Genomic DNA, 14,853 nt, shown 5'->3' with positions numbered 1-14,853 from the left:
CTTAATCACCCCGTGCCTACCATAAATGAATGTGTCATTAAATGGTGCTGAAAAACGCTGTGTTGATGTTGAAGTGCTGGTGATGAGCACTGAAAACAACTGGCTCAAATTAAGCACTGGTTGACAGTGACAGTTAACACTGAAGTCCACTCCCTGGTTCTTCAGGCTTGCATATCCCCATTCAGCCTTCCAGTGGACCAAGGGCTGACAGCCATGGGTGCACTTTCCACCTGTGTAAACTCAAGGGGGTGTTCACATATTGGTATGGATGATTGCCCCTGCAAATAAGTGAATGCCTCCGCACTGTACTGCTGATATGGACACACAGGAAAAAAGGCTATTTGGAGGCCCACTGAGCACCACGTAAAGGGTAACCAGGCTTCCCAGATTTTCTGGGACTGTCCCAGTTGTGTCCTGGCAAATTTCAGTAAATTTAGCACAAGTTCTGGTATTCAACTAAGGTCAACTACACATGGAGGCAAGTTTTTATGGGTTGCCATGCAGGATTAGTTAGCAGCTCCTATCAGAAAGCAATTTGAATAAAACAGATGATAGTAAGTGTAAAATTGCATTTAATAACCCGTACTGTCTCATTGTCTGTTTGGTCTATGTCGATAAATCATCTGGGCCCTTGGTCCATGGTTGTAGTAAAATTGTAGTCGTACTTTTATATTTGTGGATAGTCCTGGTTTTTGGTTTTGAGAACCTTGTTATCATAACCATCGACGATGTGGCGCACAGTTACTGCGCACCTGAGGGTGCATATGAGGGACGCGAGCTTACAAAGGTATCCTTGCACAGGCTGACCTACTCCCGCATGGCACCCCCATGAGGGGATCCCTGCTCCTTCTTGAAGATCAGCAAAAGACACACAAATGAAGGACGGAATGCTGAACAAATCAAACATTCACCCCCAGTCAAGAGATCTGGGTTAAATCTATTGTTCTTTTGCTCACCATGGCACCCATTGTTTAGACCCAGCCATATGCAAATCAGTCATGACCCTGCTCCTCATGGGAACAGTTCAGCCCGAACTGCCAAGCCACATCCTCACTGGACCTGAAACAAGCATCCTGGAACCAGTTTCGGGGCATCACCCCTCATCAGCCAGGCTATCTTAAGTCAGTCAATACAAAGCTACAGGGGCAGTCCAACAACCCTGAACCAGGGACAAACAATCGATATACCCAACAAGAGGTTCAGGTAGAGAAGTCACAGAAATTTTGCAACTTATTGTGTAAAGTTAAAAGGATCAAGGAAAAGAAGGGAGGGGGGAAGGGAAGAAGAGAAGCCTATACAATCATATATTGAAAATAAATTTATACAGATTTCAGAAGAATATTATGATTTATTACATATTAGGAAAAATTACATATTAGGAAAAATATTTAAAAGAACAATTACGCTCATGACAAGAGGTTGTCATATAAAAAACAAACATATCATAAACCAAACCAGTGGCTTAACAGAGAAAAAACATTACATATAAAAGCGGACCAACCGATAGTCAGTAGTTGATAGTCCAGTTCCAACTTGGAAACAAAATCCACATTAGATACTTCGTGAATGAATTCATTCACGAAGCGTGGACGGAGTAATACTGTCCCGTTAAAGATACGAATCACGCCAATTTATTGGGCGCAGAATCAAGTAGATTCTAGATATCAATTACTGATTTGAACCACCATCTACGGATGCGCAGTATCTAATCTGGATTTTGTTTCCAAGTTGGAACTGGACTATCAACTGCTGACTATCGGTTGGTCCGCTAATTTTAACTATAAGTTATGTTACGCTCACGCAAATTCAAGTCCTGATGATGACAGTACATTAACACAGCGGTCGAAACGCCGTCGACGCTTTTTGTGGCCATAATTTGTTTGAAGGGCACATTATTTTTCTTTGTGCTGTTTCTGTTATATGTAATGTTTTTTCTCTGTTAAGCCACTGGTTTGGTTTATGATATGTTTGTTTTTTATATGCCAACCTCTTGTCTTGAGCGTAATTGTTCTTTTAAATATTTTTCCTAATATGTAATTTTTCCTAATTTGTAATAAATCATAATATTCTTCTGAAATCTGTATACATTTATTTTCAATATATGATTGTATAGGCTTCTCTTCTTCCCTTCCCCCCTCCCTTCTTTTCCTCGATCCTTTTAACTTTACACAATGAGTTGCAAAATTTCTGTGACTTCTCTACCTGAACCTCTTATCTTAAGTCAGTGGCACAGTAATCACGGGACCCACATCTGGGCATATCGGGCACACTTAGGATGAGAAAGTAAAAGACACACAAATGATGGATGGAAGATCAAGCTAGTCCTTGGGCAGTGAGAGGCAGAACTGTGGTACTGCATTGAAAGGGCTAATTGTTTTCTGTAATGAGACTCATGGTACCAAGCTGGGGCAGTGTCCTGTATAAGTGTGACCCAGCCTCTGGTGTGTGTTTGGGGGCTTAGCACAGGCTCTGAAGTGTCTCCTGTAGGCCCTAAACATGTGCCATGCCTGCCGAGGCAAATAACGTGACACACACACATTAATAGGTTTTCAGAATACATAAAAAAACCCGATCAGGGCATGGGTCAGCCCTTTTAAGACTGCAGCATACATCACCAGCCCAACCATGATACCTAGCAACATAAAACTGAAAACTAGTGGAGTTACCCACAAGTGTCACACCTGTGTGCCACCACAGGCACGGCCTCCTCCTGGCAACAACATGGCACGGTAGAGGTCGCTTATATTTTGACTCCCTTGTCACCATCACCCGTGGGCAGTTAAATGAAGAGCTTGTCCCTTTTTAGGTCCAGAATTCGAGACCTCTTCTATATACTTTAGTATATATTTATAAGTAAATGTACTTGTAGGCTCTGGAGATCAGCTCTAGGAGGTGTCTGCTTCTGCTTAGGGACTTTTTTCCTTTTCAACTGCCTCTATTTAACTGTCTTGATAGAAAATGACAAGTAGAAGTCAGTGAAAGAACAGAATTGCTTTCTGCTTGTTCAACTGCCTCTATTTAATTGTCTTGATAGAAAACGACCAGTAGAGGTCAATAAAATACCAGAATTTCTTTCTGCTGAGGGTCTTTCTTTTTTTTATTTTTCTGGCAACTGTCTATTTAAATGAACAAGAAAAACAGAAACTGTTCTTTGTGGGACGCACTTTTCACATGCCCTGACGGTGCAATTTTTCTCTTGAACGTCAAACACTTTTTTTACAACTATCGTTCTGAAGCTTCACAAACTATACATAATAATTGTACAACATAAACATAAATGTTATCTCTCATGGATGAGTTATCAATCTTTAATCTTCTTGTGTTTATTTCCATCAACTTAATCTTGTATTCTTCATATCGTTGAAATCATGCCATACACAGAGTTCAAAATATCTTCATCATTCCCAATGCATTTCGGTTAAATAACCTTCAGCAGGGAAATACTACAAATTGACAATAAAAATTAATCAAAAACAAATCCTAATAACAATCCAGTAACTCATTTTTCAGGTGTTTCGTTGTTTGGCCATATGATAGGTGAGTGTAGCATGGTTTATCACATAAGGTTTTTTCTGGACACTTTGTGCACTACATTTTATTTAGGCTGCATAAGCTTCACATTGTATTTCACACAAGGTTCAGGTGCACTTTTGGATCCACAGCTCGGTGACCATGATAACAGCATACACACCAATTGTGGTGAATTTGGGTCTATCCCTATCCCTGGATTGTTATTAGGATTTTTTTTTATTCATTTTTATTGTTAATTTGTAGTATTCCCCTGATGAAGGTTATTTAACCGAAATGCATTGGGAATGACGAAGATATTTTGAACTCTGTGTATGGCATGATTTCAACAATATGAAGAATACAAGATTAAGTTGATGGAAATAAACACAAGAAGATTAAAGAAGATTGATAACTCATCCATGAGTGTTAACATTTATGTTTATGTTGTACAATTATTAAGTATAGTTTGTGAAGCTTCAGAATTATAGTTGTAAAAAAAGTGTTGTACGTTCAAGAGAAAAATTGCACCGTCAGGGCATGTGAAAAGTGCGTCCCACAAAGAACAGTTTCTGTTTTTCTTGTTCATTTGAGTACCCGATAGGAGCTAGTCGGAATTGGGGACAGCACCGTGATTATTTGATTATTTGAATATAGTTTGGAAGATGTTTTGATTATATTGGAGTGCAGGCTATCATTTTTCTTGAGTCATGAACTGTCTCTATTTAACCTTCTTGATAGAAAACGACCAGCAGGGGTCAGTAAAATACCAGAATTACTTCAGCATTCTCTAGATTCCAGTCCATAGAAATTGTCTTCCACGAGCACCTGTAGACAATAAAAAAAAATCAAATCTTGTATTTTCAGTGATATGACAACTGAAGGCCCTGATTTTATAATAAAAACAGAGCTTTGGACAATATAATTTTCCGCTGAAAGGCAATATTTCTCTCCATGTGTTCCCATACCTAGCGTGTCGCGTAGTTTGGTGCTTACTTTCCCTCCATGTTAAAGAACAGTAGATGTTTCAGCACCCAGGCTAATGTGCTGCATAGCTAAACACATATAAGGTCCCAAAGGCGAGACCGATTGCATTGCAAATGCTTGTTAGGACACTGGACATAGTGACATAATAAGGCTGTCATGAGCCTAATGCAAGCAAAGAAAACGGGCCCCATGCCCTGTGTCTGAGTAGTATAAAGCACTAAATACTGGTGAGCAGTGGGTCCCTCACTGTGCGGTGCCCTCACTGCGGGGGACCCGGTGGCATTACACCCGCTGCCTTATTGATATCTACCGGCTAGAATGAACATGCATTTCGGCGACCTGTACTTTGTGGGCGGGGCTGAAAGAATAGGTGACCTAGTACCTGGTTAGTTTCAAACTTCCTGAACAATGTATTTGTCTGACTCTGGTAGGAGACCCCTGAGCGACTGACAACATTGTGGTCATTACTGTGTAGTCCATCCTAGGACTGGGGAGCCAAAAGCCGCCCTGGTCAAAAATCTCAAACCAGCCCAGCTCTCTTCCTCTCCTTGCACAATCTCTCTCAGACCAGCCATCCGTCTGTCCGTCCATCCATCCACCCATCCATCCATCCGTCCGTCCATCCATCCATCCATTCTCTCTCTTGCTCTTCATTCTCTTCTCTCATTTCCCTTCTCCCTCTCTGACCGCTCTCCCTGTCTACCCTCCCTATCCCTCCCTTTCTTTCTCTCTTTTAAAGCCTCCTCGTGCCTGCTGTAGTTAACCTAGTGGAGCTAAGGAAACTGACAAAGGCATCAGGAGTGGCCCTGGTCTTTCAAAACCATCCTCCAAGGGATCCATCCGTCCAGTGGAATAAAGTATCCTGTCTGGCCCTGGTCCCGCCTTTCTGACCTCAAGGAAGAACAACATCCTCAGCTCAACTGAATCATTTGAGACAGGGGTGGAGCATCCGGGGCGTTATGTCCTGCTTTCTATAAGGAGCACAAACCTTAATAAATGAAGCAACACAAAAATCCTTTAAATTAAACGACTATGCAGATTCCACTGAATTGGGATTGGCGGGTTGCCCTGTTTCAATGTGCCTGACATTCTACAAGACTGACTATAACTGCAGACTTTTGTGTGAGTGAAAACCACACTGTGAAGGAAAACAATACAGTTGCGTGAGAGCACAGCCCAGAATAACACAGACTGAGCCAGGCCCTGTCTGTGTTGGTTCTGCCCTAACATCGCCCCGGCGCCAGGAGACTTTGCATCCAGGGTCAGCCTGGCACAGGCGGCAGGAGCACATGGTGCGAGGCTGGCTTTGCTCTGATCCACAGAACATACCAGGTAGAGCGGCAAGAAGGCCTGCCTCAGCTGGGATTAATTTTTGGAGGTGGAGGGATCTACAGCATGGGGCATAAAGGTGGGCAGCCATTGCGCCTTGGGCAAGGGGTGGGCACTACCAGAGGAAAACCCTAAGCAAACAGAAGCCAGACCTTTTTGATGGGAATCCTACTCAAAGAAACTCCCCAAACTGCCTGGAAAAAGAGCCCTTCCCATTGAGATCATATGGACAAGGTGTGCCTGGAGTAGGGCATTGCCCCTTGGCATGACAAGAGGAACTCTGTGGCCTCTGCATGCTCCTGGAAAGGTGCGTCAGGGAAGGCCTAGTCCAGAATTTTGGCACTAAGCCATGCCCTTGACCGTGGGTCCCTCCCAAGCAACGGAGGACCTTGGGTTGAGTCAAGGGAGAGAAGAGCTTCATTTAGCCTCAAACTCACCACGTACCATGAAGGCGTTACGTGTCGCGAATGCACCATTTAGCAGTTCAAAGGTAAGGATTCACAGGGGATCACATCTCTTTGATGCTGAGCCTTCGAAACAGAAGACACCAGCGATGAGAGACCAAACCCAGACTAGGAGAGGATCAGCAAGTGTGCGATCTCCATCGAAGGTCCACTGGCGATATTGCCATGGTCGTCATCCTAAAAAGAGAGCATGTGCCAGGAGGCACAACACCAGTAATAGCCGCTACACAGACCAAGGGCAGCCTATAGGAATTATCGCGTTAGGGTCAGGGGCAGCAGAGCGCTCAAGAGCAGGGGGGTTTCAAACTTTTGCCTAAGACGCCCATCTTTGGGTTACCAGATGGGGGGGCTCTTATTAAACCCGAGATGGCTTTGACACTGCCTACAAGATCCCCACTTACTGGCTGGAGATGCAACGTATTTCCTTAGTATGAGACCTAATATACGCCAGTGTATCCAATAAAACAATAAAAAAAATCTTTGCAGCTTTGGTACAGGAAAACCACTCTGCACGTCAACTTAATTAAGCAAAATAAAATAAAAAGAGAGAGTTGTAGGTCAGCCATTGTTAAATATGAGGAATTTGCTGCTTGGAAATGCAACGGTTAAGGAAAATTGTCACGTCTTTAGATATTTTGATGGATCTGTTATTGTTGTTTGAATAATTTATGTAGGTATGCCATCTGGCTTCCATGCTAAAATCAAAGATGCTAATAAAATGGTGGGAGGGAGTGCTGCTGGATGGACACTTGTTTGGGAGCTGGAGGAGGGAGATGCAGGTGAGCATGGAGGGAAAGGCCTTAAGGCCGGCCCGCCCTTCATATGTCCTTCTCATGGGTGCAGGAGCTCCTTTCAGGTTTCAAGTTGACATTTTTTGGCATTCTGGCCTTCAATGCACATGTCACATGTAATGCACACAATTAAAAGAGAAGACATTGAAGAATGCATCTTGTAGGTAAGCTGTCTGCCTAATGAGCCCCTCCTGAATATTTGTCATTTTGTCTTTGGAATATTTCGCCATCTCCTGTGGTTGACATCTATTGGCAGGCCTCAGCCACGTGAACTCTGCTTAAGTAGTGTGTTTGTTTTCTTTTTCTGTGTACCTCCATTGACTGCAGCACTTCCTGGCTGCATGTTTTGCCACAAGGCTAAATAAAATAATTAGGAAGAGCACTGTCACGACTCACTGCCCGCACTCTGATGCCTGCCACAAATGGGCATAATTGAGAAACTTCCCAATTCTGGACTTATGTGACAATGTGCTATATCCCTGCACTGACCTCTTGGACGATGTGCAGAACTTGCCTTTTGTTTTGGAACTGTGTCAGGGATTCTAAAAGACAGGGGCCTCATTTATGAAAAATGACGCATCGCTGGGTGAAAACAGTGATGCGTTACTTTTCTCTGCGCCCTCCCTGCGACACCAATGATGCGTCATATTTATTGTATGACGTATCATGTCGCAAGGAGTTACAGATACGTCAGTATTTCTGACGTATCTGTAGGCGAAAAAATGACGCATTGCTGGAGTGTGTCACAAAAGTGATGCAACTTCAGCAATGGGTCATAACAAATGGGCAAGTCCCATGTTGATAGTGCCTGCGTCAGTCTCACGCCTGACATGAGGCAGGCGTGAGATATTCACGCATTAGCATCCAAGAAATGGCGCTGTGAAATCTTATAGATTTCACTGTGTCACTTCTACGATGCTTCCTTGCATCAATTCGCCCCCCTTGCGTACATTATACCTGGCGCAGGTATAATGTGGCGCAGGGGTTTACAAAGTGACGCATCTACCTACATGCGTCACTTTGTAAATATGGCTCAACAAGGCGAATATTTTACGCCACTGGTGCATCACAAAAAGTGAAGCACCGGCGGCACAAAAGTGACGCAAAGGCTCATAAATAAGCCCCAGGATGCTTTTCCTCTGAAAGACTACATTTCCCAGAAGCCCAAACCATATGGCATATCCCCGTACCGAATTCCAGATTTCTTGGAAAACATTCAGGACTTTACAGATCAATGCATAATTGTGTATCTGCTCGGGTTCTTTTCCCGCCAAAGGCCGCATTTCTCAGAATCCCCAGCCCCCTCTTTGTCTTGCCCCTTGCAGGCGGAAGGGTATTAGTGAGTTGTTTTGGCATCTTTGCTTGCTTCAATCTAATATTGATGTGGTGTTCCTGTGTGACTGCTACTAATAAGTGTAGTGGCTCGATACTGCCTCTCCTGCCCACTGAAGCTATTGTCACTCCTCTGAATGCTTCAGACCTTGAGAATTTGGGGTACTTTTTGACTACCCACAGTTTATACCAATTTACTTGGTGGTGTACCACAATTAATTAACTCAGAACTCCTCACTCTCGCCCCATGTCCTGGCTAGACATGCTCACTCCATGTGCACCTACAATACATCAAAAATGCTTCTTTTGCTGTTGTATGTCAGAGTGACCGATGCAGGCTTTATGCCCCACCAGCACAAACAGGTAGAAAGTGGCACAAACCACATCCGGTTTTCAGTTGATATCTGCTCCGAGCACTGGCAGCTTGTAGGGATTGGCATACTCGAGGCAGTCCATGTTCAGCACCAACTTGAGACTATGAAACTGAGGCGCCGCATGACCACTTCTGCCTATGATATTTTATCTTTGCTTTTTACAGAAGACAGTGAAAGACATGGCATGATTGTGAAAGACGTGGTGTGGCAGTGGTGTGTGTGTGGGTGTGGTGTGTGTGGTGTGTGTGGTGTGTGTATGTGCGTGTGTGTGGTGTGTGTGTGTGGTGTGTGTGTGGTGTGTGTGTGTGGTGTGTGTGTGTGTGTGGGCGGTGTGTGTGTGGTGTGTGTGTGGTGTGTGTGTTTGGTGTGTATGTGTCGGCGGTGTGTGTGTGGGCAGTGTGTGTGTGGTGTGTGTGGTGTGTGTGGTGTGTGTGGTGTGTGTATGTGCGTGTGTGTGGTGTGTGTGTGTGGTGTGTGTGTGTGTGGTGTGTGTGGTGTGTGTGTGTGTGTGGGCGGTGTGTGTGGGGTGTGTGTGTGTGCTGTGTGTGTGTGCGGTGTGTGTGGTGTGTGTGGTGTGTGTGTGTGGTGTGTGTGTGGTGTGTGTGTGTGTGGTGTGTGATGTGTGTGTGGGCGGTGTGTATGTGTGGTGTGTGTGTGGTGTGTGGTGTGTGTGTGTGTGGTGTGTGGTGTGTGTGTGAGCGGTGTGTGTGGTGTGTGTGTGGGCAGTGTGTATGTGGTGTGTGTGTGTGGTGTGTGTGTGGTGGATAGTTCATGCTGTAGTCTCTTTGGAAATACAAGGTAGAGCTGTAGGGACCCTCCTGTTTTGGTGCTAAAGCTGGCATCGTATGCCGCTGGCTGTGGAAGTATTGAAAACAACCCCTTCGCCAAATGGTGGTCGCTGTTCACATGTACAATGTTGCCCTATTGTTAGTGAGAAGGGAAACTTACTTGTGTGTGTGTGGTGTGTGTGTGGGTGGTGTGTGTGTGGGCAGTGTGTGTGTGGTGTGTGGTGTGTGGTGTGTGTGTGTGGTGTGTGTATGTGCGTAAAATGTGTGGTGTGTGTGTGTGTGGGCGGTGTGTGTGTGGTGTGTGTGTGTGGGCGGTGTGTGTGGGGTGTGTGGTGTGTGTGTGTGTGGTGTGTGTGTGGTGTGTGTGTGTGGTGTGTGTGTGGTGTGTGTGTGTGTGGTGTGTGATGTGTGTGTGGGCGGTGTGTGTGTGTGGTGTGTGTGTGGTGTGTGGTGTGTGTGTGTGTGTGTGTGGTGTGTGGTGTGTGTGTGTGAGCGGTGTGTGTGGTGTGTGTGGTGTGTGTGTGGGCAGTGTGTATGTGGTGTGTGTGTGTGGTGTGTGTGTGTGGTGTGTGTGTGTGGTGGATAGTTCATGCTGTAGTCTCTTTGGAAACACAAGGTAGAGCTGTAGGGACCCTCCTGTTTTGGTGCTAAAGCTGGCAACGTATGCCGCTGGCTGTGGAAGTATTGAAAACAACCCCTTCGCCAAATGGTGGTCGCTGTTCACATGTACAATGTTGCCCTATTGTTAGTGAGAAGGGAAACTTACTCTGGTGTTGAAATATGGGAAGACGAAGTTGAACACCAGGATGGTGTTTAATTTTAAACCTTTGAGTGACATCTCGACTAATCAGTAGTAGGTGACCACTCAGCGGGCAGGTTCCTGATAAAAAACACAGGGGACTCTCTCATCTTCAGACTCTAGAAGGCTAGGCTGCTGAGCCAGGAGTACAAGCTACCAGCTTCCTCCTCTAAAGAAAGTGAAACTGTTCCTCCCAGAAAGTGACTCCAGGACTGCCATTCAATCCCTTGTACTCTCACATCTGAATGGTGCCAATGTCTGGCTCAATAGCCTCTCAGTCTTTACATTAACTCCCCCCCCCCCCCAATTAAGGCATCCTAAAGGCTGCTACAAGGCCTCATCAAGGGCCTGAAGAAAGACAGTCCCATTACACTACACTTGCTCCCATTACAGGCCCAGGTAACCATCAAAACCACATGCATTGTCTACAAAGCTATTATAACCGGCATGTATGCCTATCTAGCTGACAAGCTCACCACCTCCGGTGTCTCTATGAACACCCAGTGCCGGAACAGTATCTGACTGGAGACGAAACAAAAAAGTAAAGCAACAGACCCTCTCTATCAATGCAATCGGGAGCTGGAGTGACATTCCCATACTGGTCAGTACCATCTCCATCCTAGTCCGATTTAGAGAAGAGCTGAAGACACACATCTTTAACCGCATGCGCGCTAGCGGTTTTCCCGCTGTGCGCTGCGTTTTTGTAAATACCGCGTTACATGACGAGCTCAGCTCGTCATGAGCGTACGAGCGGCGTAACTCATGACGAGCTGAGCTCGTCATGAGCGCGGAAGGGGTTAAGGAATATTACATTACTGTGCCGTAGTGTCACTGGGACCCAGGCAAAGAAGGGGGTTGGAACTTAAACCTCAAGAGAGAACCTATGGGAAATTCAGACTATTAAAAGCCCAGGGGTCTTATTTAGAGTTTGGCAGACAGGTACTCCGTCGCAAACATGATGGATGTCCCTTTCCCCTTATTACATGTGCATTATATCCTAATGCATTATAAATAAGGAAAACATGATATCCGTCACATTTGTGACAGTACCTGCCAGACAAACACTAGATCATTCCCTAAGAACAGTGGAGCTACACAGATGTACAGAAGATGGCATAATATCCTGAAGGGATATATGTATTTATCCTTTAATACAAGAGCTGTTGATGAACGAACCAGTAGGAATTCTCCTACATTGCAACCAGGATTTGGAACGACCTCCCTCAACACATCAGAGCCTCCTCCTCACTCCTTAAGTTCCGCAAGAAGCTTAAGACCTGGCTCTTCGTTTAAGCACCTTGTGGAGCACACTCCTACACACCTGCCCGAGCGCCTGATACCCTCTTGGGTGCGCTACACAAATCAATATAACATAACAGTTTTGTGATCTGTCCCCAAGAGTTACACAGAAGCAAAACATTCCATTTTGCCAAAGTTAAGGATAAAGCTTAGGATAGCTGTAAACTAAACAAGCAAAACATCCTGGCACGTTTCATGTGACTGGTATTGTTGTCTGTATTGCTCTGGCTGAACCCTGCGAGCCTTTTTAGTTCAAATAAAGCAAAATAACATTTTATACTTTTGATCTCTTGACAATCTTTTTTGCGGGAGTGTCAGACTACGAGCGGAAAGCATCTTAAAAATGATTAGGAATGGTACCGGGACATGCCATGATCCCAGTATTTGCACTCGCCTTGACCCAGACGCAGCTACTGCGTATTGAGTTCAGGGTATCACAGTACTCGAATATCGTGGAGAATGGCAGCCAGCATGGATCAAAGGTTGGGTGGCAAGGCAGAAGGGGGTGCTCGGGGCGGAAGCAGGTATAAAAAATAAAATAAAAACATACCTTTTCGCCACTCCCTCACCGCGTTTCTCCTCTGTAGTCCTCCCTCGCTCTGCCACAGGAGGAACATCCAGACTCCCAGTCAGCCAATCACATAATGCCTTAGCAGCACTGTGATTGGTCTGAGTGCAGTGTTTCAGCACTCAGCCGCTGACTGGAGGCCTGGGCATGCTCTCCATGTTGACTTGCAATGCAGCCTGCATGGAGAACATGCAAAGTGGGCAAGACTGTTTTGGGCGGCTCAAGAGGGCTGGGTAAGCAGTCATTGTGCACTTAGGAGGGTGCTGCCTACCACTTCTCCCCTGCCCCCGCCCCGTCATGCAAAGCTGCCTAAGTAGGAGAAAAGAAAATTATAATGACGTAAGTTATTATCATTTTATTTTCCCTTTGTTTCACGGCAAAGAAGCAGCAGGGCGATGCTCTTCACGGATGTATGATGTTACAACGCGATCAAAATGATCGCGGTACATCACAATGCATCTTTTACAATGCAAGTCGTTACCACGACTTGCGCTGCAGGGTGCTGGACTTAGGAATAGTAAGATTTACTATTCCAACTCCAGCCTACGTACAGTAGGGAAGGGGTTGGAATAGTAAATCTACTATTCCTTAGTCTAGAGCGCCCTCCAGCGCAAGTCGTGGTAACGACTTGCGTTCTAAAAGACGCATCGTAATGGCACTGCGGTGTTTTGACCGCGTTGTGAAGGATGTTTACCTCCTCTGCCTTAGCTGAGGAGCTGCCACTGATCGTGGACAAAATATCGAAAGGTAAGCATGCAGAGATTTTCTCTACCTAACCCTCATATATGTACCTTGACGACATCTATATCTTCAAGTTACGTGAATGTGGAATTAAGAATAGTAAATCCATACTCCCCTCTGTGTGCTTACCTTTCGGAATTTTGCCCCTGGATATTTTGTCCACGATATTATTGCTCTTCAATATTCTTGTACTCAATATTCAAACGCCAGGATCTCTGTGTTATTTCTTCTGCGATAGCGCCTAAGTACGAGCTCCTAATTCCGTGGAAATGTGAGCACTGAGACCTGGGTGCACATGTTTGTTTCACAGGGGCTGAATCTGTCTAAAATGGGCACTGGTCCGGATTCCAATGTTTCGGGTGACCTGACTTGTTATTGCCTGCACTGTGCCTTATGTGCAAGTGCACAGAGCTTGCAAAGCTGCTCATCTGAGCTCTTTATGTTGGGTATCTCTGCCCAACTCGTTATATAATTTTTCTAGTGTGTTTACTAGCATTGACTTGCACCTAAGTGTGCTTTCATTCTAATGAAAAAGGTAGTGTCCATCATGCTCCTAATGTTTACAGTTCTTACTGGCAGGCGTGCGGATACCTTATAAGGCACGTGACCCTTCTTGAACACAGTCTTTGGCTCTTTGCCACTGGACAGTTACATCTTTTTGATGCCTTGATAAGTTTTCCATCAGAATCAGCAGCGGCTCCTCCGCTAGGGCGGAGGAGCATCACCCCACTGCATTTTGAGCAGTGGATAAAGGAAAAATATAATGATAATAACATTATGTTATCAATTTAATTTTCTGGTTTATGAGGCGGGCTTGGGGTGTCACAGCTAACAAGGGGAAGAGTGGTGGGCACTTTAGTGGGCATGACTGTTTGGCCGGCTGTTTTGGGCCGGCCAAACAGTCATGGGCACTTTTCATGTTCCCCACCAGGCTGTAATACACAGCCTGGTGGGAAGCATGCGCAGGCTCCCACTGCCTGTCTGAGCGCCAAACCACAGCGCACAGACTGGTCATAACACTGCATTGCAGCATTGTGATTGGCTAGGGGAGCCTGTTTGTGCTTCCTGCTTCAAGCAGGGGCAGAAGAGGATAACGCAAGGTGAGGCAGCGGTCCGGCAGCAAGGTAAGTAATTTTTTACATTAATTTTTTTATCCCCCTCCAGCTCCTGCCTCCGCCTCACCCGTGCTACTCAGTCGCCACTGATAAGAATGAAACTCCAAACCTACAATCTCGAGACAGATGCTTAGGACATCTGTCTACCAGCAGGGTAGAGAGAACTTGGGCCATATTACTGACCTCCAGAGAGCCCTGTTGTCATTGATCTGTTCCTGTAAGATCTGTCTAACTAGAGGGAGTGCTTTGCACTCAGATGCCTGATCCCTGCTCCCTGCAAGGCCTCTGAATCCTAGGAGAAGGCAGAGGCAAAAAAATACGATTGCTCTAGGTTTCATGACAGATTTCTAGGATATTCACATGAAACGTTTACATACAATTAACCTATACATAAGTGGTTATTCTGAAAAGCTGGCTTGGCTCCTGTCCCATGGACCAATGTCTAACATTCTCGACTTGGCACCCACTGCCCCTCCTCTCTGCAATACCCCCTGGTCCCATGTGTTCAAAGTGGCACTCATTGCAAACATTGCCAAAATGGCTTTCATGAAGGAGAGCATTCTGTAGCAAAGTGCTAGTGCACATCTGGGCCTTGAGTGCCACGTGGCCCCAGCTCCACAGTTCACAATGAGACACCACCACCACTCCCTCACAAAGCAGAGCCACTGACTCTCCCCTGTCACTGGTACGGTGTTCAATGGAGCTGTCACAAAAAAACACTAATTGTGACACACCTTCCAGACTTCTCAACCCGGGACA

Source organism: Lissotriton helveticus, chromosome 7 (genome assembly GCF_964261635.1).
Source record: "Lissotriton helveticus chromosome 7, aLisHel1.1, whole genome shotgun sequence".
Classification (NCBI taxonomy): domain Eukaryota; kingdom Metazoa; phylum Chordata; class Amphibia; order Caudata; family Salamandridae; genus Lissotriton; species Lissotriton helveticus.
The sequence above is the reverse complement of the archived record's forward strand: the minus strand, read 5'-3'. Positions refer to the sequence as shown.